Below are 25,099 nucleotides of genomic sequence, written 5' to 3' on the forward strand. Positions count from 1 at the left end.
ACAGACTCAAGCATCTGTCCACATTGTATTCCCGAAGTTTGATCCCTACACTGCCCTGCCCTCCCGTCTTTCCTTCCCTCTCTTTTTTTTTTCTGGAGTGCAATGGTGCGATCTCGGCTCACTACAACCTCCGCCTCCCGGGTTCGAGCGATTCTCCTGCCTCAGCCTCCTGAGTAGCTGGGACTACAGGCGCGCACCACGATGCCCGGCTAATTTTTGTATTTTTAGTAGAGATGGGGTTTCGCCATGTTGGCCAGGCTGGTCTCGGAAGTTTGATTTTTCTTTTCTTTTTTTTTTTTTTTGAGACAGAGTTTCGCTCTTGTTGCCCAGGCTGGTGTGCAACGGTGCGATCTCGGCTCACTGCAACCTCTGCCTCCCAGATTCAAGCGATTCACCAGCCTCAGCCTCCTGAGTAGCTGGGATTACAGGCATGTGCCACCACGTCCGGCTAATTTTTTATTTTTAATAGAGACGGGGTTTCTCCATGTTGGTCAGGCTGGTCTCGAACTCCCGACCTCAGGTGATCCGCCCGCCTCGGCCTCCCAAAGGGAAGTTTGATTTTTCTATGGTCACCAATGGACACTTGATCTCCATAGCTTGAGAATGGCGGCCATCGCCTCACTGGCATTCTTTCCTCTTGTGCTCTCCCGAACGTTCTGGCTGCTCTTTGGATTTCCTTTTCCTTTGCTCACATCTACAATATTGGTGTTTCCTAGGTCCCGTACTTAACGATTGTCTCCTCTCCACACGCTTCCCTGGGCGGGCTGAATTGTCGGGGGCTTTCTCAACTGCGCTTCCTCTCTCACCTGAAACCCTCTTCCCAACCCTTTCTACTAGGTCGACGTCTCCAACATCAGCTGCTCCCCACCCGTGTCTGGGTGGGCCCCTTGGGCAGGCTCCCCTAGTCTCCTTTCCTTCGATCATCCCCGCGTGCGGGACGTCATCTGCTTGCTCTGCCATCAGCCTCACATCCTGAGGGCAGGGACCATGCGGGGGTTGTCCATCTCTGTATCCCCAGTGCCAGCACTGCACCTCGCCCCAAGCAGTTGTTCAATAAATGACCAGTGAGTAAATGAAAGAATGAGCAAAGCCTTGTAACAGGAAAGGGGCCGGCGGCGTCTGCCGTGCAAGACCTGGCCCAGTGGAGCAGAACCTGGAGGTTCAGGAGCCGAGTCTGGAAGGCTCCTGACGGCGGGAGAGGGGCCCGGAGCCAGCCGGCGCCTGGCACAAGGCGTCTCAGAGGCCGCCCACTGGGAGCCAACTGTTGCAGCCAGTTGTCCCCGCGAGCGAGGCCGGAGAAGGCGCGGCGGCCCCTGGCCTGGCCATTCCGCCCTTGTCGCAGCTGAACCGCCGACTACGAGCTCCTGCACCGAGCACACGCCCCGCGCGCTTCACTCTCGGCCTCGCCCGGCCACCGTCGCTCTCTAGAACGACGCGCCCGTGACCCGGAAGAACATTCTCCTTAGCAACTGCGGGACTGCGGCGGCGCCGGCCTCCGGGGAGAAACGGTGAGGCCCTCACTCGCCTGCCAGCTGTACAGTCTAGTGCTGCCCGACCCCCTCGGGACCGACCCGGGGTCTGGCCTCTGGGGGGCTCCGCGGCGCTTCGCCAGGCACTTGCAGTGGCGGCCCGGGACGAGCGTCTTCCGCCTCCGGCGTTGCTCCCCGGCCCACGCGTCTTCCCTGTCCCGCATCTCTCCCTCAATGTCTCTGGCTCCCCACTCTCCGCTCCTGACCGACCCGGCCTCCCAGGCCGCGATTATAGCGCCGGGGCCCTTGTAGCTTAGGATGGTGTGAGGGGAGCGAGACCAGAATTAGAGCTTGTTGCTGTAGAGAGGACGCCTCCCGAGGCTCGGGTCACCTGTGGACGCGTTCTCAAGGGTCTTGATCGAGATGTTGAGGACTGGCAGGGATGGGGAGCCTCGGGAATCTTGAAGGGCAGCCGCTTAATTATAACATGTTCTTGACGTTTGCGCTTTCCACAGTGATACACTTTATCTGCTTTATCGATCATAGAGACTTTTTTTTTTTAAATAAACTTTTATTTTAGATATGGGGGATACGCATGCAGGTTAGTCACATGGGTATATTGCACCCAGGTATTGAGCATAGAACCCAGTAGGTAGTTTTTCAACCCACATCCCCCATCTCTCCTCCTTCCAGTAGTCTACAGTGTCTACCGTTACCATGTTTTTTTTTTTTTTGAGACGGAGTCTCATTCTGTCGCCCAGGCTGGAGTGCAGTGGCGCGATCTCCGCTCACTGCAAGCTCCGCCTGCCAGGTTCACGCCATTCTCCTGCCTCAGCCTCCCGAGTAGCCGGGACTACATGCGCCCGCCACCGCGCCCGGCTAATTTTTTTTGTATTTTTAGTAGAGACGGGGTTTCACCATGTTAGCCAGGATGGTCTCGATCTCTTGACCTCGTGATCCGCCCGCCTCGGCCTCCCAAAGTGCTAGGATTACAGGCGTGAGCCACCGGGCCCGGCCGACTGTTCCCATGTTTATGTCCATGTGCGCTCAACGTTTCTACTCCCACTTATAAGTGTGCTCAATGTTTAGTTCCCACTTATAAGTGAGAATGTGTGGTAGTTTTCTGTTCTTGTGCTAATTCGTTTAGGATTATGGCCTCCAGCTCCATCTGTGTTGCTGTAAAGGACATGATAGCTTCCTTTTTTTGTGGCTGCATGGTGTTCCATCGTGTACATCCACATTTTTTTTTGTCCAGTCCACCGTTGATGGCCACCTAGGTTGATTCCGTGTCTTTGCTATTGTCAGTAGCTCAGCCGTGAACATACAAGTGCCTATGTCTTTTTGGTATAATGGTCTGTTTTCCTTTGGTTATATACCCAGCAATGGGATTGCTGGGTGAAATGGTGGCTCTTTAAGTTCTTTGAGAAATCTCCAAACTGCTTTCCACAGTGGCTGAACTAATTTACATTCCCACCAACAGTGTATAAGTGTTCCCTTTCCAGCGGAGCCTAACGAGGATCTGTTGTTTTTTGACTTTTTGATAATAGGCATTCTGACTGGTGTGAGATGGTATTTCATTGTGGTTTTGATTGGCATTTCTCTGATAATTAGTCATGATCATGTTTTCCGTATATTTGTTGGCTGCTTGTATGTCGTGGTCTTTTTTTTTTTTTGTATTTCTGAGAAGTGTTCATGTCCTTTGTTCATTTTTAAAAATGGGCTTATTTGTTTTTTGCTTGTTGATTTAAGTTCCATAGGGATTCTGGATATTGGACCTTTGTCAGATGCATAGTTTGTGAATATTCTCTCCCATTTTGTAGGTTGTCTGTTTAATCTGTTGATAATTTCTTTTGCTGTGCGGAAGCTCTAGTTTAATTAGTTCCAACTTGTCAATTTTTGTTTTTGCTGCAGTTGCTTATGGTGAGTTAGCCAAAAATTTGCCAAGGTCAATGTCAAGAAGTGTATTTCCTGGGTTTTCTTCTAGGATTTTTATAGTTTGAGGTCTTTTATTTTATTTTGAGACAGGGTCTCACTGTCACCTAGGCTGGAGTGAAGTGGTGTGACTGCAGCTCACTGCAGCCTCGATTTCCCAGGCTCAAGTGATCCTCCCACCTCAGCCTCCCGAGTAGCTGAGACTACAGGTGTGCACTACCACGTTCGGCTAATTTTTGTATTTTTTTGTGGAGATGTGGTTTTACCATGTTGTCTAGGCTAGTCTTTGACTCCTAGGCTCAAAAGATCTGCCTGCCTCAGTTGCCCAAAGTGCTGGAATTACAGGCATGAGCTACTGTGCCTGACTGAGGTCTTTGCATTTAAATCTTTAACCCATTATGTATATCGTGAAATATATACAGTTTTATATCTTCTGCATATGGCTAGTTAGTTACCCCAGCACCAATTATTGAATAGGGAGTCCCTTCCCCATTGCTTGTTTTTTGTCAGTTTGTTGAAGATCAGATGGTTGTAGGTGTGTGGCTTTATTTCTGAGTTTTCTGTTCTGTTCCATTGTTCTATAGGTGTGAAACTCATTTAATTGTACATCTGTAACTAATCCTTTTCTGAGGAATTTTTTTCCCTGTTGTGAGTGAGGTGTGGTTAGTATATTCTGTAGCTTAGATTTTGTGTCTTACAAGTTTTCTGCAGAAGGAAATCTTCCTGGGACTGACTAGGTTTGAGGTTTGAGAAATATTTCGAGTGAAATTTGCTACATTGAGAAAAGTAGGAGCAGGTGTTGTTAATAGCATGGACTTACACTTCAGAAGACACTATGGCACTGTAAAACCTCCCCTGATTTGAGTTTGAATGAGTGATACTAAGAAAACTGTAAGCCTTATTTGAACATGGTTGGATAACAACTTTATTTTTAATCTGATGATGATGGAGCTAAAACTGAGGCATGTGAACCGTTTTTGGAAATGACATTATTTGGGAATAAAATGTGGGAGTTTCTATATCAAAATTCATTTAAAACTATAATTTCATTCCAATTTAATAAATATTTATTAAGCATCTACAGCATTATACACTTTAAAGGATATAAAAGAAATAAAAGTGCACACATGAAATTATTAGGAAAGCAATAAAATGGACATTTGTTTAAATGCAAAATATGTGGTACAGATATTAAGTGCTGTAGTAGGTCAGAGGGTGGAGAAATCATTTGTGGATTAAATGGGACTTGATTTGTCTCTAAAGTACAGATATAATTTGTATTTGTATTGGAGAGGACAGGAAGTCCTAATTCCTTTCCTTATATTCTTAAGAGTTTGGGAAATAATTCCATGTGGCATTTTGAAGTTCTTATTTAATGCTCTCAGGTCACTTGATTTGTGATCTATTTCTTTCAAATAGTCTTAGTACAAATCTATATGGCATTTTTCCTGTTTGAGATCTAAAATAGTGAAGCTACTAGCTGAGGGCTTTGCCACTTAGAGTTTCTTTGCTTCCGCATTTGGTGTTAGGTTTATATGAAACACCACAGTTTAAGTATAGTTACTGTTTCATTCATACTCAAGAGTCTTGTGAAATGTTGCTCTTTTTTATTTGACTGGTATTTCCAAAGTGCTTCCTATGTAGCAGCAGTGGTATCAGGAATTACCAAAAATAACTGTTACTTAGCAACCAGTAGGTATGCTTTATATAAGGAGGGTGTGTGTGTTTAGCCTATCAGCCTTTGATGCTCAGCATTTGCCTTGAGATATTGAAGGCCAGAGCAATTTATGTAGACATCTGAATTGACTTTTTTTTTTTTTTGAGTTTAATGTTTAATAAGGGGACCCAATTGCTTTGGGCATCCACCAAAGATACATTTGTGAAGATGATCAAACTTTTAAGTCCTCTTAAAAGATGTTTTGTTGCTTTCTTATAGACTTAGTGTTCATTTATTCACTTAATCATCAAATATAATAATATTTGAGTGCTTACTTGGAACTAGGCACTATGCTTGGCCTTGGAGACGGGGGAGAGTGAATGCACATATGATCTCTGTTCTCAGCAGATGATACTCAAATAATCACACAAATGCAAAACTATGGCTGTGACAAGTGTTTTAGAGAAATCACCAAAATGACATTTTAACTGATGTCTACAAGATGCACAGGAAGAGAACAGTGCTCTGGTCAAAGCAGACCCTCTGATGCCACGTCCGTGTTGCCCTGGCTGGAGTGCAGTGGTGAGATCATGGCTTACTGTGGCCTCGACCTTCTGGGCTCAAGCGATCCTCCTGCTTCAACCTCCCAAAGTTCTGGGATTATAGATGTGAGCCACCATGCCCAGCCTGTCCTTTTATTTTATCCTTCAAAAAGTTTTTGTTTTACAGAAGGAGTTTTCATGAAATAAAATATTACTGAGCATGAGTAAAAGTAAAACTGGGCCTGGAATGAGTAGATAGATCCCTCTGAGGTCTGGCCATCGATACCATTTTTGGTGATGTCAGGGAGGTGGAGACTTGACCAGAATTCTTCTTCTTCTTTTTTCTTTTTTTTTTTTTTTTGAGACAGAGACTTACTCTGTTGCCCAGGCTGGAGTACAGTGGCACGATCTCAGCCTTGTGGGCTCAAGCGATTCTCCAGCCTCAGCCTCGCGAGTAGCTGGGACTACAAGCTCACGCCACCATGCCTGGCTAATTTTTGTATTTTAAGTAGAGACGGGGTTTCACCATGTTGGCCAGGCTGGTCTCAAACTCCTGACCTCAAGCAATCCACCTCCCTTGCCCTCCCAAAGTGCTGGGATTACAGATGTGAGCCACTGCGCCTGGCCTTTTTGAGACAGAATCTCACTCTGCTGCCCAGGCTGGAGTGCAGTAGTGTGATCATAGCTCACTGTAACCTTGAACTCCCAGGCTCGAGTGATCTTCCCACCTGAGCCTCTTGAGTAGCTGAGTCTACAGGCATGAGCCACCATGCCCAGCTAGTTAAAAAAACTTTTTTTTTTTTTTTTTGTGGAGACAGGGTCTTGCTATGTTGCTCAGGCTTGTCTGAAACTCTTGGCCTCAAGTGATCCTTCTGCCTCAGCCTCTCAAATATTGGAGTTACAGGCATGAATCACTGTGCCTGTCTCAGAAATCTTGTTGTCTTTATTAAACTGAGAGTGGTGGTAAAATGGCAGAAGATGCTCCTTTTTGTCAGGTAACATGAAGTAGAAGGATTTGATGGGTTTTTCGTATAGAAGGTATTTTATTTGGAACCATAGCAAGAACTTGATGCCTTAGAGTAGTTATTATGTGACCAGTTATGTTGAGGCAAGACTTTGATGAAGTTAGTCAACTGTTAGTCCACCTACGTTTGATTTCTTTCTTGCCCTAATAACAGGCTGCCTCTGGGATGTACTAATGATGACAGATGAGACACTGGTCACACTGGTAGGAAGAGACTTCATGTGGTACAAAGTACCTTGAAATTATCTCTGATGAAATCATGAGGGGGGAAGGGCTGATGAAGTACCCTGCCCTCAGTAAAGTATTGGTGGAGTGTCTGGTAGACACTGAGAGGTTGTGTGACCCAAACCGGGTGGAGGCAGGAAGTTATATAATGCTAATTGAAGAATCCTGGCATTATAAGTTCCTTTTTGGTCCTCCTCTAATGAAATTGGATTGTTTTTATTTCCTATTAGGCTTTGATGAGGAAAAGTTTGTGGTGATTATCTAGATGCTGAGGGATTCAGAGAGAAGCCCCAAACATTTCTGTTTAACTTCATTTTTTTAGAGACCAGCTTTCCACATGGGAAATAGTTGCCTCTTTCTCTGATGTCTGCCACGGTTAGCTTTAATCACTTTTAAAAGGTTGAATGCAAAACTCTAGCAACAGTTATACCAAGAAGGAGCTATTATTATTTTTGTTTAATCCTTTTACTTATGGCACAGTATTAAACAAGGTCAGAAATTTACATGTTTCTTTTAAATTTTAGTTAAGTTTTGTAAATGAAAAAAAGAATTGTTCTGAGATTTTTTTTGTTGAAATAATGCATTTATTTTCTTTATGTTTTACTGAATTTTTGCTAGTTCAAATCAGTCTTTCATAATAGTTTGCAAGTAAGGATGCCTTATAAGTTTTATGACTGAAATATGTCTTATTAACAAAAAACAATTTTTAATAAATGAATTAGGGCCCAATTTGTGTTGTGTAGGATTATTATTGGTTAAGACCATATTTTTAAAGCTGATTTATTGAGGTATAGTTGACAGGTTATAAACTCTAAAGTGTACAATTTGTTAAGTTTTGACATATGTGTGTACTTGTAGGACTATCATCACAAACAGGACATTGACCATATCTATTATGCCCAAAGCTGTTTTCATACCCCTGGCTCCCTGATCCCTATCCCAGATAACTGATTTTTTTTTTTTTTTTTTTTTTTTGAGACGGAGTCTTGCTCTGTTGCCTAGGCTGGATCCAGTGCAGTGGTGTGATCTTGGCTCACTGCAAGCTTCGCCTCCCGGGTTCATACCATTCTCCTGCCTCAGTCTCCCCAGTAGCTGGGACTACAGGCGCCTGCCACCATGCCTGGCTAATTTTTGTATTTTTAGTAGAGACGGGATTTCATCGTGTTAGCTAGGATGGTCTTAATCTCCTGACCTCGTGACCTGCCCGCCTTGGCCTCCCAAAGTGCAGGGATTACAGGCGTGAGCCACCGCGCCTGGCCTAACTGATGTTTTTATCACTGTACATTAACTTTCATTTCCTAGAATTTCCTCTTATTTTATATAAACGGAACCACACAATATGTAGTTATCCTTCTTTCACTCAGCATAATTGAGAGTCATCCCTGTTGTTAAGCATATTAGTAGCTGATTCCTCTTTATTGCCGAGTAATATTGCATTGTATGGCTGTACCTCAGTTTATTAATACATTTACCTACCAATGGACATGTTGGTTGTTCCCAGTTTTAGTTATTAACAAATAAGGCTTCTATAAAAATTTGTTTACAAGGCTTTGTATGGACATATATTTTTATTCCTCTTGGTTAAATACCTAGGAGTAGAATGGCTGGATCATATAATAGGTATATGCTTAACCTTTAAGGAAACTGTCAATGTTTAGTTATCCCTAAGTATTTAATGGTTTTTGATGCTATTTGATATGGTTTGGTTTTAGGTCTCACCCAAATTTCATGTTGAATTGTAATCCCCAGGTGTCGAGGGAGGGAAGTAACTGGATTATGGGGCTGGTTTCCCCCATGCTGTTCTTGTAATAATGAATTCTCACAAGATCTGATGGTTTCATAAATGGTAGTTTTTCCTGTGTTCTTACATGCTCTCTCACTTGCCTGCCGCCACTGTGTAAGACATGCCTGTTTCCTCTTTCACCATGATTATAAGTTTCCTGAGTCTTTCCCAGCCATGTGGAACTGAGTCAATTAACCCTCTCTCCTTTATAAATTACCGAGTCTTGGGTATTTCTTTATATCTGTGTGAGAATGGACTAATACACTATTAAAATTATATTTTTAAAATTTATATTTCTGATTGCCACTAGTATGTAGAAATATGATTGATTTTTTTACATTAATCTTCTCTGTCAATCTGGCTAAGCTCACTTAGTTCTTATTAGTCCTAGACCTTTTTTTTTTTTTTTTTTTTGAGATAGAGTCTTGCTCTATTGCCCAGGTAGGAGTGCTGTGGCGCAATCTTGGCTCAGTGCAACCTCTACCTCCCAGGTTCAAGCAATTCTTCTGTTTCAGCCTCCTGAGTAGCTGGGATTACAGGTGTGTGCCACCACGCCCGGCTAATTTTTGTATTTTCAGTAGAGACGGGGTTTCACCATGTTGGCCAGGCTGGCCTCAAACTCCTGATCTCAAATGATCTGTCCGCCTTGGCCTCCCAAAGTGCTGGGATTACAGGCGTGAACGACTGCGCCTGGCGTCCTAGAGCTTTTTAGTAGATTCCGTTAGATTTTCTATGTAAATATTATGTCATCTGTGAATACAGTTTTAATTCTTCCTTTCCAGGCTTTTATTTCTTTTTCTTATTGCACTGGCTACAATCCCCAAGTACAATGTTAAATAGAGATGGTGAGAGCAGATTACTTGTTTTGTTTCTTCTCTTAGGGAGAAAGCATATAGTCTTTGACCATTTGTGTATGCATTTTATCACTGGAGAAGTTTTCTTCTATTTTTGTTTACTGAGTTTTTTTTTTTTTTTTCAAGAATGAACATTGGATTTTGTTAAGTGCTTTTTCTAAATCTACTGAGATGATCATGTGATTTTTTTTTTTTTTTTTTTTTTCGAGACAGGGTCTTGTTCTGTTTTCCAGGCTGGAATGCAGTGGCATGACTGTGGTTCACAGTAGCCTTGACCTCTGGGGCTCAAGCAGTCCTCCCACCTTAGCCTCCCAAGTAGCTGGGACCACAAACATACTACACCTGGCTGATTTTTATTTGTTTTTTTAGTAGAGATGAGGTCTTGTTTTGTGGTGGAGGCTGGCCTTGAACTCCTGAGCACAAGCAATCCTCTTAAAGTGTTGGGATTACAGGTCACCTCTTAAAGTGTTGGGATTACAGATGTGAGCCACTGCACCCAGCCACTTTTCATTTGTTAATATGGTGAAATATTACATCGATTTTCAAATACAGCCATTTGTTTCCAAACAATGGGGATGCATTCTGAGAAATGCATTGTTAGGTAATTTTGTTGTGCAAACCTCATAGAGTGTACTTTCACAAACCTAGATGTTGTAGCCTACTACACACCTAGGCTATATGGTATAGCCTGTGGCGCTTAGGCTACAAACCTGTACAGCATGTGACTGTATATAATACCATAGGCAATTGTAATATAATGCTAAGTATTTATGTATCCAGATGTATCTATACATAGAAAAGGTACAGTAAAAATACAATATAAAAGATAAAAAATGGTACACCTGTATAGGACATTTACCATGATTGGAACGTGCAGGCTTGGAAGTTGCTCGGGTGAGTCAGCGAGTGAGTGGTGAGTGAATGTGAAGGCCGAGGACATTACTGTGCACTACTATAGACTTTACAAACACTGTACACTTAAGCTATACTGAATTTATAGAAAACATTTTTCTTTCTTCAATAGTAAATTAACCTTAGCTTACTCTGACTTTTTTTACTTTATAAACTTTAATTTTTTTATAATATTTTGATTCTTATAATAATACTTAGCTTAAAACACAAACACATTGTACAGCTGTACAAAAATACTCTATGTCCTTATTCTATAACCTTTTTTCTATTTTGTTCTTACTTTTTAAAATTCTTTGTTAAAAACTAAGACACAAACACACACATTAGCCTAGGCCTACATAGAGTCAGGATCATCAGTATCACTCTCTTCCACCTCGACATCTTGTCCCACTGGAAGGTCTTCAGTGGCAGTAACATGCATGGAGCTGTCATCTCCAGTAACAGTGCCGCCTTCTGGATACCTCCTGAGGGACCTGCTTGAGGCTGTTTTACAGTTAACATTTTCCAGTTGAATTACTTATTTTATTTCCAAATTTTACTTTAGGTTTGGAGGTGCGTGTACAGGTTTGTTACATGGGTAAATTGCGTGTTGTTGGGGTTTGGTGTACAGATTATTCTGTCATTTATTTTTTGAGATGGAGTCTCGCTCTGTCGCCAGGCTGGAGTGCAGTGGTGCGATCTGGCTCACTGCAACCTCTGCCTCCCGGCTTCAAGTGATTCTCCTGCTTCAGCCTCCTGAATAGCTGGGACTACAGGTGCGTGCCACCACGCCCGGCTCATTTTTTGTTTGTTTGTTTGTTTGTTTGTTTGTTTGTTTGAAACGGAGTCTCGCATTCTCGCCCAGGCTGGAGTGCAGTCACGCCATCTCAGTTCACTGCAAGCTCCGCCTCCCAGGTTCACATCATTCTCCTGCCTCAGCCTCTCGAGTAGCTGGAACTACAGGCGCCTGCCACTACGCCCGGCTAATTTTTTGTATTTTTAGTAGAGACGGGGTTTCACCGTGTTAGCCAGGACGGGCTCGATCTCCTGACCTTGTGATCTGCCCACCTTGGCCTCCCAAAGTGCTGGGATTACAGGTGTGAGCCACTGCGCCCTGCCCATTTTTTGTATTTTTAGTAGAGATGGCGTTTCACCGTGTTGGCCAGGATGGTCTCAAACTGCAGACCTCGTGATCTGCCCACCTCAGCCTCCCAAAGTGCTGGGATTACAGGTGTGAGCCACCACGCCCGGCTCATCTTTTTAAAATAAGTAGGAGTGGCCAGGCATGGTGGCTCACGCCTGTAATCCCAGCACTTTGGCAGGCCGAGGCGGATGGATCTCAAGGTCAAGAGATTGAGACCATCCTGGCCAACACAGTGAAACCCCGTCTCTACTAAAAATACGAAAATTAGCTGGGCGTGGTGGTGCGCACTTGTAATCCCAGCTACTTGGGAGGCTGAGGCAGGAGAATCGCTTGAACCCCGGAGGTGGAGGTTGCAGTGAGCTGAGATTGCGCCACTGCACTCCAGCTTGGCTACAGAGCGAGACTCAGTCTCAAAAAAAAAATTAAAAAAAAATAAAAAAATAAAAAAAAGGAGTACACTGTAAAATAATGATAAAAGTATGGTAAATACATGGAGCAGTAACATAGCCACTTATTATCAAGTATTGTGTACTATATGTAATTATATGTGCTATACTTTTATATGACTAGCAGCACAGTAGACTTGTTTACACTAGCATCAACACAAACACATGACTAGTGGATTGTGCTACAATGTTGGGATGGCTGTATTGTCACCAGGTGATAGGAATTTTTCAGCTTCCCTATAATCTTATGGGACCACCATAGCATATATGTCTGTCATTGACTGAAATGTCATTATGGAATGCATGACTGTATTAAAAGTAACCTTTCGTTTTTCTTTTTGAGATGGACTCTTGCTCTGTCACCTAGGCTGGAGTGCAGTGGCACAATCTCAGCTCACTGCAACCTTTGCCTCCCGGGTTCAAGCGATTCTCCTGCCTTAGCCTCCTGAGTAGCTGGAACTATAGGTGTGTGCCACCATGCCTGGCTAATTTTTCTATTTTTAGTAGAGATGAGGTTTTACCATGTTGCCCAGGCTGGTCTCAAACTCCTGAGCTCAGGTGATCTGCCCACCTTGTCCTTTCAAAGTGCTGGTATTACAGGCGTGCACCACAATGCCTGGTCCTAAAAATAACCTTTCATTCCTGGGATAAACCCCACTTGATTCTGCCATATTCTTATTCTATTTATATATTGTTGCAATTGATTTCCTAAAATCCTGTTTAAAAAAATTTACATTTCTGTTTATGAATGATACTGGTTTGAACTGTGTTTTGTAATATCTTTGTTTTTGATACCAGGGTAATACTGGAAACCTTGAATGAGTTGGAAAATGTTCCTTTTCTTCAGTTTTCTGGAACAGTTTGCATAGAACTGGTATAGTTTCCTTAAATGTTCAGTGGAATTTACCAGTGAGTCCATCTGGTCTCAAGTTTTCTTTGTGGAAAAGTTTTTTTTTTTTTTTTTCTCCTTTGAGACGGAGTCTCGCTCTGTTGCCCAGGCTGGAGTGCAGTGGTGCGATCTCTGCTCACTGCAAGCTCCGCCTCCTGGGTTCACGCCATTCTCCTGCCTCAGCCTCCCAAGTAGCTGGGACTACAGGCATCCGCCACCACGCCCAGCTAATTTTTTAAAATATTTTTAGTAGAGACGGGATTTCACCGTGTTAGCCAGGATGGTCTCGATCTCCTGACCTCGTGATCCGCCCACCTTGGCCTCCCAAAGTGCTGGGATTACAGGCTTGAGCCACTGTGCCTGGCCGTGGAAAAGTTTTTAACTGCAAATTCAATTTCTTTATGCTATATAAGGCTATTAAAGTTATCTATTACTTAAACGAGCTTAACACACTTTTCAGAAGATCTGTATATATATATATTTACATGTTTGTACACACACACACAGACACGTATATATTTTTGTAAAAGCCTTGAAAGAAAGAGAGAATCAAACAAAATATATAGAAACAAATGAGCTGGACATACAGACTAAGCTGTGATTCACCCAGAACTTAAACAAATCACAAATTTCACAGTTTAATATTGGGGCAGAAGCAGAACAACAAACAAATAATACATTTTCCCACCTCACTAATAAAATATGGGAAGACCTGACTATGAGGGCAGAGATCAAGGCTAAATAAAGCTTTATTTATTTACATTAAAATATAATTTAATTTTTATAGAGACAGGGTCTCACTGTGTTGCCCAGGCTGGTTTTGAACTCCTAGAGCTCAAGGGATCCTCCTGCCTAGATCTCCCAAAGTGTTGGGATTACAGGCGCGAGCCGCCATGCCCAGCCGAAAGCTTTAAATCATTGGTGATTATTACAACCTGCAACCCGGGCTACATATGTTGCTGGGAGCTGATTACTCCTATGTCTCACTGCAGCATAGAGTTTAGTTATGGCTTCTCCCCACAATATTGTGAGTTTAGTGTGGAGAACTGCAAAGAAAAACAAAAGAAACCCCAACTAATAATTACAACAAATATAACAACAACCACAATAATAATAATAAACCCCTAAGGGATGTATGAGCTGGTTTTAATTAAGTAGACCAAGAGATATGGGTTCTGATTTGCATTCATCTCTACAGTAAATAAAACCTTGTTTTTAAAAAGGTTCACACGTTCCTAATACAGTTAAAAAATATATATATATATACTTTAACCTTTTCCCTTTCATATGCAAAGATGTTACTTTTCATTATCTCAAGAATATCTTCCTTTGAAGTCTGTGAGGGTGGATTTCAGCCACCAGAAATTGGTGAAGTAGGGAACAAGGGGGTGTGCTTGTCTCTGTGTGCTCAAGTCTAAGTAAAAGAGGAGCACATAGGGGCCAAAAAGGGACGGGGGAGGGAAGTTGGAGCAGAAGGACACTTGCCTAGGGGAAGGCAAGAGGCTCTAAGTGCTGGAGCAAAAACATGGGTCCCTGGCAGCAGGCTGGCTGGAATAGCCTCAAAGTCTCAGCTGTCAATTTTTTTTTTTCAGTCTTTTTTCCTTCTTTGTTTCATTTTGGACAGTTTCTCTTGCTACATCTTGAAGTTCCTAATTTTTTTTCCTGTGGTGTCTAATCTGCTGTTGTCCATCCAGTGTATTTTTCATCTCAGTTGATATGGTTTTTATCTCTAGAAGTTTAATTTGGATTTTTTTTTTTTTTTTTGTATATCCCAGGTCTCTTAACATAGCCAGTCTTTAGCTTCTTGAACATATGGAATACAATTCTTTTAAAAAAATTTTTTTTACATAGCTGTCTCCTCAAACATATAATGTATATGTATTTATTTACTTAGAAATGCTGGGATTTGGAGATGTTAGAATCAATAATGCTTGCATTTCTTGATTCTAAATGCTATCAGAACATAAAGCAATTCAAATTATCAGTGATAAAAGGATGTGTTATAATCTGATCTCTTAGGCTAATAGAATAAACAAATCATCTCTTAAAAATACAGTAAATTGATATAGTATTCAGAGAAGTAATTACTAATGTTATTTATTTAGAAAACATATATGCCTTTCAGACTATTGTATCCGTTTGGTTGCTTTCCTTTTATAAAGGAAAGTCTTCAATACAATACAATAGTTATTGAAAAATGAGTAGTTTTATCATTTGTCTAACCGTAATTTAACAAATACTTGGGTATAGAGTTGAACTGGTTTATCTACTGTTTACACTTTCGAATGGCATTCAATTAAGGTTAGTTTTAATAAAGATCTTAGAATCTCAGATGGGACTTTTCAGCTTTAGGAAATTGGAATGTGTCCCTGGGCTATGCCCATGCCAGAGTGCCAAGCTAAAAGAATGTAGGAAACCTCTGACCAGGCCCTTCAGGGGACTCTGTGCAAAATAATGAGGTCACTAGCATGAAGAGCTCTGGACTCTGAGGCAGTTGGAACAGGATTCTATAATTTCTTTCCAATATTATTATTATATATTATATCTCTTTGAGGGTAAGAATCCAGGGAAGGGAAAGCAGAAATGGGGTTGCTCAACTGAGAGATTAAAAAAAAGATGAGGGATGGGCCAGGCGCCATGGCTCACGCCTGTAATCCCAGCACTTTGGGAGGCTGAGGCAGGCGGATCACAAGGTCAGGAGATTGAGACCATCCTGGCTAACATGGTGAAATTCCATCTCTACTAAAAAAATGCAAAAAAATTAGCCAGGTGTGGTGGCGGGCACCTGTAGTCCCAGCTACTCGGGAGGCTGAGGCAGGAGAATGGCGTGAACCCAGGAGGCAGAGCTTGTGGTGAGCTGAGATTGCGCCACTGCACTGCACCCTGGGCGACAGAGTGAGACTCCGTCTCAAAAAAAAAAAAAAAAGATGAGGGATGAAGGACCAGAAGTTAGAAAAAGGAAGAGCAGTCTTGCAAGCTTGAGGGAGTGAGGAGAGGGATGTGGTTAGAGAAAGAAAGCTCCCTTAGAGGCCCTGGAGGTAATGCTGTTCTGGAATACAATTCTAATAACTATTACTTTCCCATTCTTTATTCTCACATATTTCTGTGTTCTCATTCCCGGTCCTCCTTCCTCTCTCTCTCTTACTCTCTTTTTCTCTCCTGTTTCTCTCTTAGACACACACACCCACACACACCCACACACACCCCTGTTTAAGAAGTGAATGTGAATATGGAAAGCAGTTGAGAAGGGAGGTTGGATTGAATTGTGGAGTATTTATTTCAGTTTTTATTTCAATAGTTTTAGGGGTACAAGAGGCTTTCTTTACATGGATGAATTGTATAGTGGCGAAGTGTTGGCTGTTAGTGTACCCATCACCCCAATACTGTACATTACAACTCTTTTCTATTTAACTACTGTATGCTTCTGATCCAGGGAAGGTATCTTTTAAAATTTCCTTTAATTCCCTAATACAGATCCTTCTTGACTTCTGATGGCGTTGCATTCCAATAAACCCATCATAAGTTGAAAATGTCATAGATTGGGCCAGGCGCGGTAGCTCACGCCTGTAATCCTAACACTTTGGGAGGCTGAGGCGGGCAGATTGCTTGAGCTCAGGAGTTCGAGACCAACCTCGGTAACGTGAAACCTGTTTCTACCAAAAATACAAAAAATTAGCTGGGTATATGGTGGTGCATGCCTATAGTCCCAGCTACTTGGGGACTGAGGTGGGAGGATCACTGGAGCCTGGGAGGTGGAGGTTGTAGTGAGCTGAAATCTCACCCCTGTACTCCAGCCTGGGTGACAAAGCGAGACCCTCTCTCAAAAAAAAAAAAAAAAATTACAAATTGAAAATGATTGTAATACACCTAAACTACTGAACATCATAGCTTAGCTTAGCCTACCTTAAATGTGTTCAGAACACTTATGTTAGCCTAAAGTTTGGCAAAATCATTTAACATGAAGCCTTTTTTTTTTTTTTTTTGAGACAGAGTCTTGCTCTGTTGCACAGGCCGGAGTACAGCGGCCTGATCTTGGCTCACTGCAGGCTCCGCCTCCCGAGTTCATGCCGTTCTCCCGCCTCAGCCTCCCGAGTAGCTGGGACAACAGGCGCCCGCCACCACGCCCGGCTAATTTTTTGTATTTTTAGTAGACATGGGGTTTCACCGTGTTAGCCAGGATGGTCTCCATCTCCTGACCTCGTGATCTACCCGCCTCAGCCTCCCACGCCTGGGATTACGGGCGTGAGCCACCGCGCCTGGCCACACAAAGCCTTTTTTATAATAAAGTGTTGAATACCTCATGTAACTTATTAAATACTGTACTGAAAGTGAAAAACTGGTCATGGGGTCCCTGAGGTACAACTTTACTGAATGAGTATAGCTTTTGCACCATTGTAAAGCTGAAAAATTATAAGTTGAACCATCATAAGTTGGGGACCATCTGTCTGTACAATCTTATATATAATTAATTCAGAAGTTTATTGATTGATTGATAACATTTTCATGCTGTAGCACCCTTAGTTCTACTTTATTAGCACTTGTGATTGTATTGTTTATTGTATAAGAAGTCTTAAATCCTGTGTTCATAAAATTCCTTCCAAAGAAGTCAGCATACTTCATGCTAATTAATTTATTGATTGTCTCAGCCTTTGGCTTTTACCATACCCAAAGAGTATCCCACTTCCTCAGGCATCCAGGATCCTGCCTCAGCTTAAGGGTCATTGTGTGATCTTGTACTGTGCTAATGAAAGGAACGCTCAGATGATAGTATTGTGGGCAGAACCCAGGCCTGATTCTCGGGGACTTCGAAACTTCTGGCCAGTAGGAAGGAATACATGTGACACTGTCCTTGAACTCAAAACTACCCACCACATGTAGAATTTGCTCTGACACTGCAAATACTCAATTGGATGCAGTGTAATATTTGTATCTCAAAGGAATTGAAAGCTGAGATTTCAAATGGGTTTCATGGAGTTTTGATCAGTTAGAAAATAATTAATGGAAAAATATCTATCTGTTAAAATTGCATCATTCTTCTTGCAATGCTTTTAATTTTGTTACACATGTTTTTTGTTTTTATTCTTGAGTTCTGGTCTGAAGTGATTGTCAGTGGTTTGTGTTTGATCAGAAGATCCATTGCCCTTTCTTGTATCCCTGCCCTACCTCCATGAGTCTCCTTGTGATACAACTTCAGAAGAAAAGATGAAAATCGAGGTTTTTGTTAACTCCTAGAAGGGCATAGAAGGACATGATAGAACCTGGCAGATTTTCAGTGGAAAAGATTGAGTCTAGAATTAAAAGACTATGTATGTTTTTATATGCATTCTATAGTCTTATTTGTTGGTAATTGAAAAGTTACAAAGTAATGTATGCAAAATACGTGTGAGGTATATAGAATAGCAGGACAATGAATACCCAATGTACACAACCACCAGATTAAGAAAACAAAATTATCGTTGCCATTGAAGATCTCCGCGCCTTTCCCCTTTCTAACCACATGGTTTGTATCCCTGAACTGTGGTTTAATCTTACATGTTTTTGACACTAATCAAATGGAATCACAGTGCAGATATTTTTATGTGATTTGCTTTTTTCCCATAACGTCAAATGTGTTTGTTTTGGTCAGATTTTGCAAATAATCGTGGGCTTCTTCCACACAGATGTATAAGTTTATTTTGTAGTAATTTTCCTTATTCATCTCAGAGAATATGATTTATATGTTTCAGTCTTGCGGAAGTAGAAGAGAATGATTTCCAACTGGATAAAAAGAAACCAGTGTCCTTTAAGGCATCCTGTCTCCATGCACTCCAGCATCCTCACTCTGGAACCCATTGCAGAGGAGCTCTTCAAGGGGGTGTTAGATTTTTCCTCTCTTACCTCGCCTTGGGCGGGCTGAGACACCTCCTGCTCCTCAAATAGGTGTGGCCTAGTGCTTGTTTACCTTGTGTATAAGAATCACCAGGGGAGGGGAGCTTTAAGAATATTCATGCCTGTGTGCAAACACTGACCAATTAAATTAGAATGCTCCTTTACGTACAATTAAATTAGAATATTTCTTTTACCTGTTTTTAAATTTAAAATTTCAATTTTGTTTTAATTGAGTTGCTTCTTTCATATTGATTGTAGGTCTTTACATATTCTGTATATTAATTCTTGGACTCTTATGTATTAGAAATATTTTCTCCTAGTCGATTGATTTGTCTTTATGATTCCTTTTGGCTTACAGAAGTTTTTGATTTTTAAAATTTGAGACTTCATCATTATGACATCTGTATTTTGTGTCTTAACTAAGAAGACTTTTTACTCCTAGGTTTTAAGCTATTTTTCCTATATTCTTACTGTATTTATAATTTTACTTCCAACATTTAGCACTTTAAGCCACCTACAGTTTATTTTATTTATTTATTTATTTATTTTTATTTAATTTATTTTTTTATTTTGAAACAGGGTCTCCCTCTGTCACCCAGGCTGGAGTGTAGTAGCATGATCTCAGCTCACTGCAGCCTTGACCTCCTGGGCTCAGGTGATCCCCTCCCACCTCAGCCTCCCGAGTAGCTAGGTCTACAGGCATTCACCACCATGCCCCGCTAATTTTTGTATTTTTTGTAGAGATGGGGTTTCACCATGTTGCCCAGGCTGGTCTTGAATTCTTGGGCTCAAGCAGTCCACTTGCCTTGGCCTCCCAAGGCCACTGTGCCCGGCCTGAAGGTTATTTATTTATTTATTTATTTAGGGACGGAGTCAGGTTATTTATTTATTTATTTATTTATTTATTTGTTTGTTTAGCGACAGAGTCTTGCCCTATTGCCAGGCTGGAGTGCAGTGGTGTGATCTCGGCTCACTGCAACCTTTGCCTCTCGGGTTCAGGCGATTCTCCTGCCTCAGCCTCCTGAGTAGCTGGGATTACAGGCACCTGCCACCACGCCCGGCTAATTTTTGTATTTTTAGAAGAGATGGAGTTTCGCCATGTTGGCCAGGATGGTCTCAATCTCCTGACCTTCTGATCCGCCCATCTCGGCCTCCCAAAGTGCTGGGATTATAGTCATGAGCCACTGTGCCCGGCCTATTTTTTATGTGTGGTAAGAATCTAACTTTTCTTCAAACAGATAGCCAGGTGTGCTATTATCATTTGAGTGGTTCTCCCTCCTAGTGATTTGAAATACTTTTAAAATAATTTCCCTAAGGTCTGTTTCTAGACTGTCTGTTTCCTTCTAATGATGTCTTTGCCAATTTCCAGTTGAATATCATAATCTTTTAATTACTAGTGTGTCATAGGATGTTTTTCAATTTGATAGAGCAAGTCTTTTCTCGTTACTCTTTTGCAAACATTTCTCATCTATTTTGGGCATTCTTCTATTAGATATTAAAAATTACTTTTTATCAATGTGAAATTCACATCACATAATGTTAGTCATTTTAAAGGAAACAATTTAGTGAGTGTGACTGGTAGTACTTCTTGTGGTTTTGATTTACATTTTCCTAATGTCTGATGATGTTGAGCATCTTTCCATAAGCTCATTGGCTGTAATTATATCTTCTTTGGAGAAATGCCTGTTCAGATCCTTTCCCATTTTTTTCATTTGATTTTTAAGATAAGCTTGTTAGGCTGGGTGCAGTGGCTTATGCCTGTAATCCCAGTGCTTTGAGAGGCTGAGGTGGGCAGATACCAGCCTGGCCAATATGGTGAATCCCTGTCTCTATTAAAAATACAAAAAATCAGCTGGGTGTGGTGGCACGCACCTGTAATCCCAGCTACTTGGGAGGCTGAGGCAGGAGAATCACTTGAACCCAGGAGGCGGAGGTTGCAGTAAGCCGAAATTGCGCCATTGCACTCCAACCTGGGTGACAGAGCAAGACTCCGTCTCAAGAGAGAGAAAAAAAAAAGATAAGCTTGTTAATTTCTATTAAAAGGTCATGATTGGAATTTGTGATCACATTGGCTTTTTCAACTCATTTTTAATTGACATCTTTATAGTATTGAGTCTTTTTTGATCAAAAGCAGGATTTATTTGTTTAGGTCTCTTTTATGTTTTCAAGTGATCCTCTTACTTCAGCCTCCTGAATAGCTGGGATCACAAGCATGTGCCACCATGCCTGGCTAATTTTTAAATTTTTTTAAATTTTATTTTTTGAGACAAAGTCTCACTCTGTTGCTCAGGCTGGAGTGTAGTGGTGCGATCTCGGCTCACTGCAACCTCTGCCTCTCAGGTTCAAGTGATTCTTGTGTCTCACCTTCCTGAGTAGCTGGGATTACAGGTATGCACCATCATGCCTGGCTAATTTTTGTATTTTTAATAGAGATGGGGTTTCTCCATGTTGGGCAGGCTAATCTTGAACTCCTGACCTCAAGTGATCTGCCTACCTTGGCCTCCCAAAGATCTGGGATTATAGGCATGAACCACTGTGGCCAGCCTTCCTTCATGTTTTTAAAAATAATCTTAAAATTCAAATTAGATTTCACACCCTACTAGCTTGTGATTTTGGTTGCTACTTAGAATTGATCTTTTTTTCTCCTTGCATTTTCAAATTTATTATTGTTGGCATATAGGCATGTTATCAGTAATATAATTTGTGAGTATGTCCTTTTAGATGTTCTAGGTAGCCATTTTATCTGTAAATAATAAACACATAGTCTCTTTTTCGATATTTATTCCTCTTCCTTTTCTGATTATGTTGGCTAGGGCTGCTCCAGCTTAGTGTTGAGTTGTAGGTGGTATCTCATCCTAACTGTAATGGGAATGTCAGTAATGTTATACTGTTAAGTATTATATATATAAAAAATGAGACATATTTACATATATATCATATTTATATATAAATAAGTTAACATATATTTATTTTAATTAAGTGCTTATTAAATGTCCTTTTTTTTTTAGCTGTTTAATGCTAATTGGTGGCCAGGCGTGGTGGCTCACGCCTGTAATGCCAGCATTTTGGGAGGCTGAGGTGGGTGGATCGCTTGAGTCCAGGAGTTCAAGACCAGCCTGGGCAACATGGAGAAACTCCGTCTCTACTAAAAACACAAAAATTAGCTGGGCATCATGGTGCGTGCCTGTAATCCCAGCTACTCGGGAGGCTGAGGCATGAGAATCACTTGAACCTGGGAGGCTGAGGTTGTGGAGCTGAGATTGTGCCACTGCACTCCAGTGTGGGTGACAGAAGTGAGGCTCTCTCTCAAAAAGAAAAAAAAAAAAAAAAGAAGAAATACTAGTTGGTGATAAATTTTGTCATATTCTTTTTTGGACATTTGTTAAGTTCACCTCCCCCTATTGCTATATAGTGAGTTATATTTAATAGATAGACTCTCATAGGATATACCTGCTTCAGTGTGTAATCTTCAATATATTGTGGGGATTCATGTTGTTAATATTTTATTTAGGATTTTTGCATCTATGTTCATAAATGAGATTGGCCTGTATTCTTTGCTTTCCTTACTTGGCTTTGCAATCTAGAATACACTTACTTACTAGCATGGTAGCGGGTTTTTTCATCTTATTCTGTGCCTTGGAATAGTTTACCTAACATGGAAAGCAAGATATTATATTTGTCTTTACATTTGTTTATGATGTATTATATATTCAGTACTTACGTATTTCATCTTTTTGCAGTTAAATCTTTCAATCTTTTTATGGTTTTGTATTTTATGATAACTTCTTTAATCTGTCAAGTTTAGTGTGAAGTACATAAAGAATGTTTTAATTCATTTCTTTTCCCTGTATAGCTCCACTATTATATTACCATTTAGTGAGAAATCTTTTTTCTATTGATCTGAAATGCCTCCTTTATCATATACTAAATAATTTATACATTTGGATTTGTTTCTTAGTGTTTTATTCAAGCATCTTTTTTTTTTTGAAACAGAGTCTCACCCTGTTGCCCAGGCTGGAGTGTAGTGGCAGTATCACCTCTGACTGCAACCTCTGCCTTCTGGGTTCAAGTGATTCTCCTGCCTCAGCCTCCCAAGTAGCTGGGATTACAGGTGCCCACCACCACACCTGGCTAATTTTTGTATTTTTAGTAGAGACGAGGTTTCTCCATGTTGGCCAGGCTGGTCTTGAACTCTTAACCTCAGATGATCCACCCAGCTTGGCCTCGCAAAGTGCTGGGATTACAGGTGTGAGCCACTGCACCCGGCCTCGAGCATCTTTTAAAGATAATTTTTGGTAAACTCTTTTGAAAACTAGATTGAAAGACAAGTATATTTTTAAGCTGACTTTAATGCATTTTGATTAATCAGGCTTTGCTCTAGTTTCACTCTGTGTATTTTACATTCCTCTGCCTTTATTGAAAAAGTTATTTGAGATCATCAGAGAGGAGTTTTCAATGAATCTCCTAAGCTTGGTTTTAGTGGTGTATTGATTTACTGAGGCTGCCGTAGGAAAGTATCACAAACTGAATGGCTTAAACAATAGAAATTTATTATCTCACAGCTGTGAAAGATAGAAGTGTGAGATCAGGGTGTTGGCAGGGCTGGTTTGTCCTAAGGGCTTTGAAGGAGAATCTGTTGCATGTCTCTCTTAGCCTGTGTTGGTGGCTGGTAATCTTTCGCTTGTAAAACAGGGATCCCGAACCTGTCCATGGCCTGTTAGGAACTGGGCCACAACAGCAGGGGATGAGTGGTGAGCAAGCATTACTGTTTGAGCTCCGCCTCTGTCAGATCAGTGGCGGCATTAGATTCTCACGGGAGTGCGAACCCTGTTGTGAACTGCACGTGAGGAATGTAGGTTATGCGCTGTTTCTCAGAATCTAATGCCTGATGATCGAGGGCCGGGCGCCGTGGCTCATACCTGTAATCCCAGCACTTTGGGAGGCCAAGGCGGGCGGATCACGAGGTCAGGAGATCAAGACCATCCTGCCTAACACGTTGAAACACGTCTCTGCTAAAAATACAAAAAGTTAGCTGGGCATGGTGGCATGCGCCTGTAGTCCCAGCTACTCAGGAGGCTGAGGCAGGAGAATCGCTGGAACCCGGGAGGTGGAGGTTGCAGTGAGCCGAGATCGCGCCACTGCCCTCCAGCCTTGGCAACAGAGTGAGACTCATCTTAAAAAAAAAAAAAAAGAAAAGAATTAAATGTAATATAAGTGGAACAAAGTTCTTTATTATAACAGAGTTTTCTAATTATTATTGGGATACAATAAAAAGGCTATTTTTATGTATTGTTTTTGGGCATTATTGAACTTATATTCTAATACTTTTTGAGTATTGGATTTTCTAGATAGTGATTTCATTTATAATTGATCATTTTCTCTCATTTCTAATATTTATATCACCTTTTTTGTTATATAGCAGACTATCTCCTTTAGAACATTATTAAATAACAAATAGCAGGCTTTTCCTATTCTTAAGTTAATAGGAATGCCTCTGGTGCTTTATCATTATTCATATGTTATTTTATGTTGCTAATTTTTGTTTAAACATTTTTCCTTTTAGCTTTTACTTTTAAATTAAACTTCTTATTTTTATTTTATTTTTTGAGATGGAGTCTCACTCTGTCACCCAGGCTGGAGTGAGTGGCGTGATCTGGGCCCACTGCAACTTCCATCTCCCAGGTTCAAGCAAATCTCCTGGCTCAGCCTCCTGAGTAACTGGGATTACATGCGCGCGCCACAGCACCCAGCTAATTTTTTGTATTTTCAGTAGAGACAACGTTTCACCATGTTGGCCAGGCTGGTCTTGAACTCCTGACCTCAAGTTATCTGCCTACCTCAGCCTCCTAAAGTGCTGGGATTATAGGCATGAGCCACTGTGCCCGGCAAATTAAACTTTTTATTTTGAGCTACTTGTAGAATCACATGCAATTGTAAGAAATAATGTAGCGAAATCCCGTGTACCCTTCACCTAGTTTTTTCTTGTGTAACTAAGGTACAGTATGACCATCAGGTAACTGCACATACCTTATTCACAGTCTACCATTTTCACTTGTACTCTGTATTCAGATTTCACCAGTTTTGCGTTTACTCATCTGTGTGTGTTCTGTCACATCTGTAGATTTGTGTGACCACCACCACAGTCAAGATAAAGACGAGTTCCATCACAAAGATCCCTTGTGCTACATTTTCATAGCCATGGCCGTTGCCCTCTCTCTCTGCCTCCCTAACCCCATCTAAGCACTAAACTCTATAATTTTGTCATTTCCAGAATGCTATATAAACAGAATCATATAGTATGTAACCTTTGAGATTGACTTTTCTTTATTCAGTGTAATTCCTTTAAGATTCATTCAGATTGGTGCATGTATCAAT

At 41.3% G+C, this 25,099-nt stretch overlaps 1 protein-coding gene across 4 annotated transcripts in view; it reads left to right on the top strand.

Annotated features, from left to right (window-relative positions):
• Positions 1–308: 308 nt before the first annotated feature.
• DIS3L2 (DIS3 like 3'-5' exoribonuclease 2) overlaps positions 309–25,099 on the top strand; it is a 373,065-nt gene continuing 348,274 nt past the window's right edge. For all 4 annotated transcript variants that reach the window (XM_054477505.2, XM_054477506.2, XM_054477507.2 and 1 more), the window contains exon 1: positions 309–1,508. The gene's annotated coding sequence lies outside the window, so the exon portion shown is untranslated. The remainder of the gene's footprint in view (positions 1,509–25,099) is intronic.

The sequence above is a fragment of the Pongo pygmaeus genome, chromosome 11 (genome assembly GCF_028885625.2).
Source record: "Pongo pygmaeus isolate AG05252 chromosome 11, NHGRI_mPonPyg2-v2.0_pri, whole genome shotgun sequence".
Taxonomy (NCBI): Eukaryota; Metazoa; Chordata; class Mammalia; order Primates; family Hominidae; genus Pongo; species Pongo pygmaeus.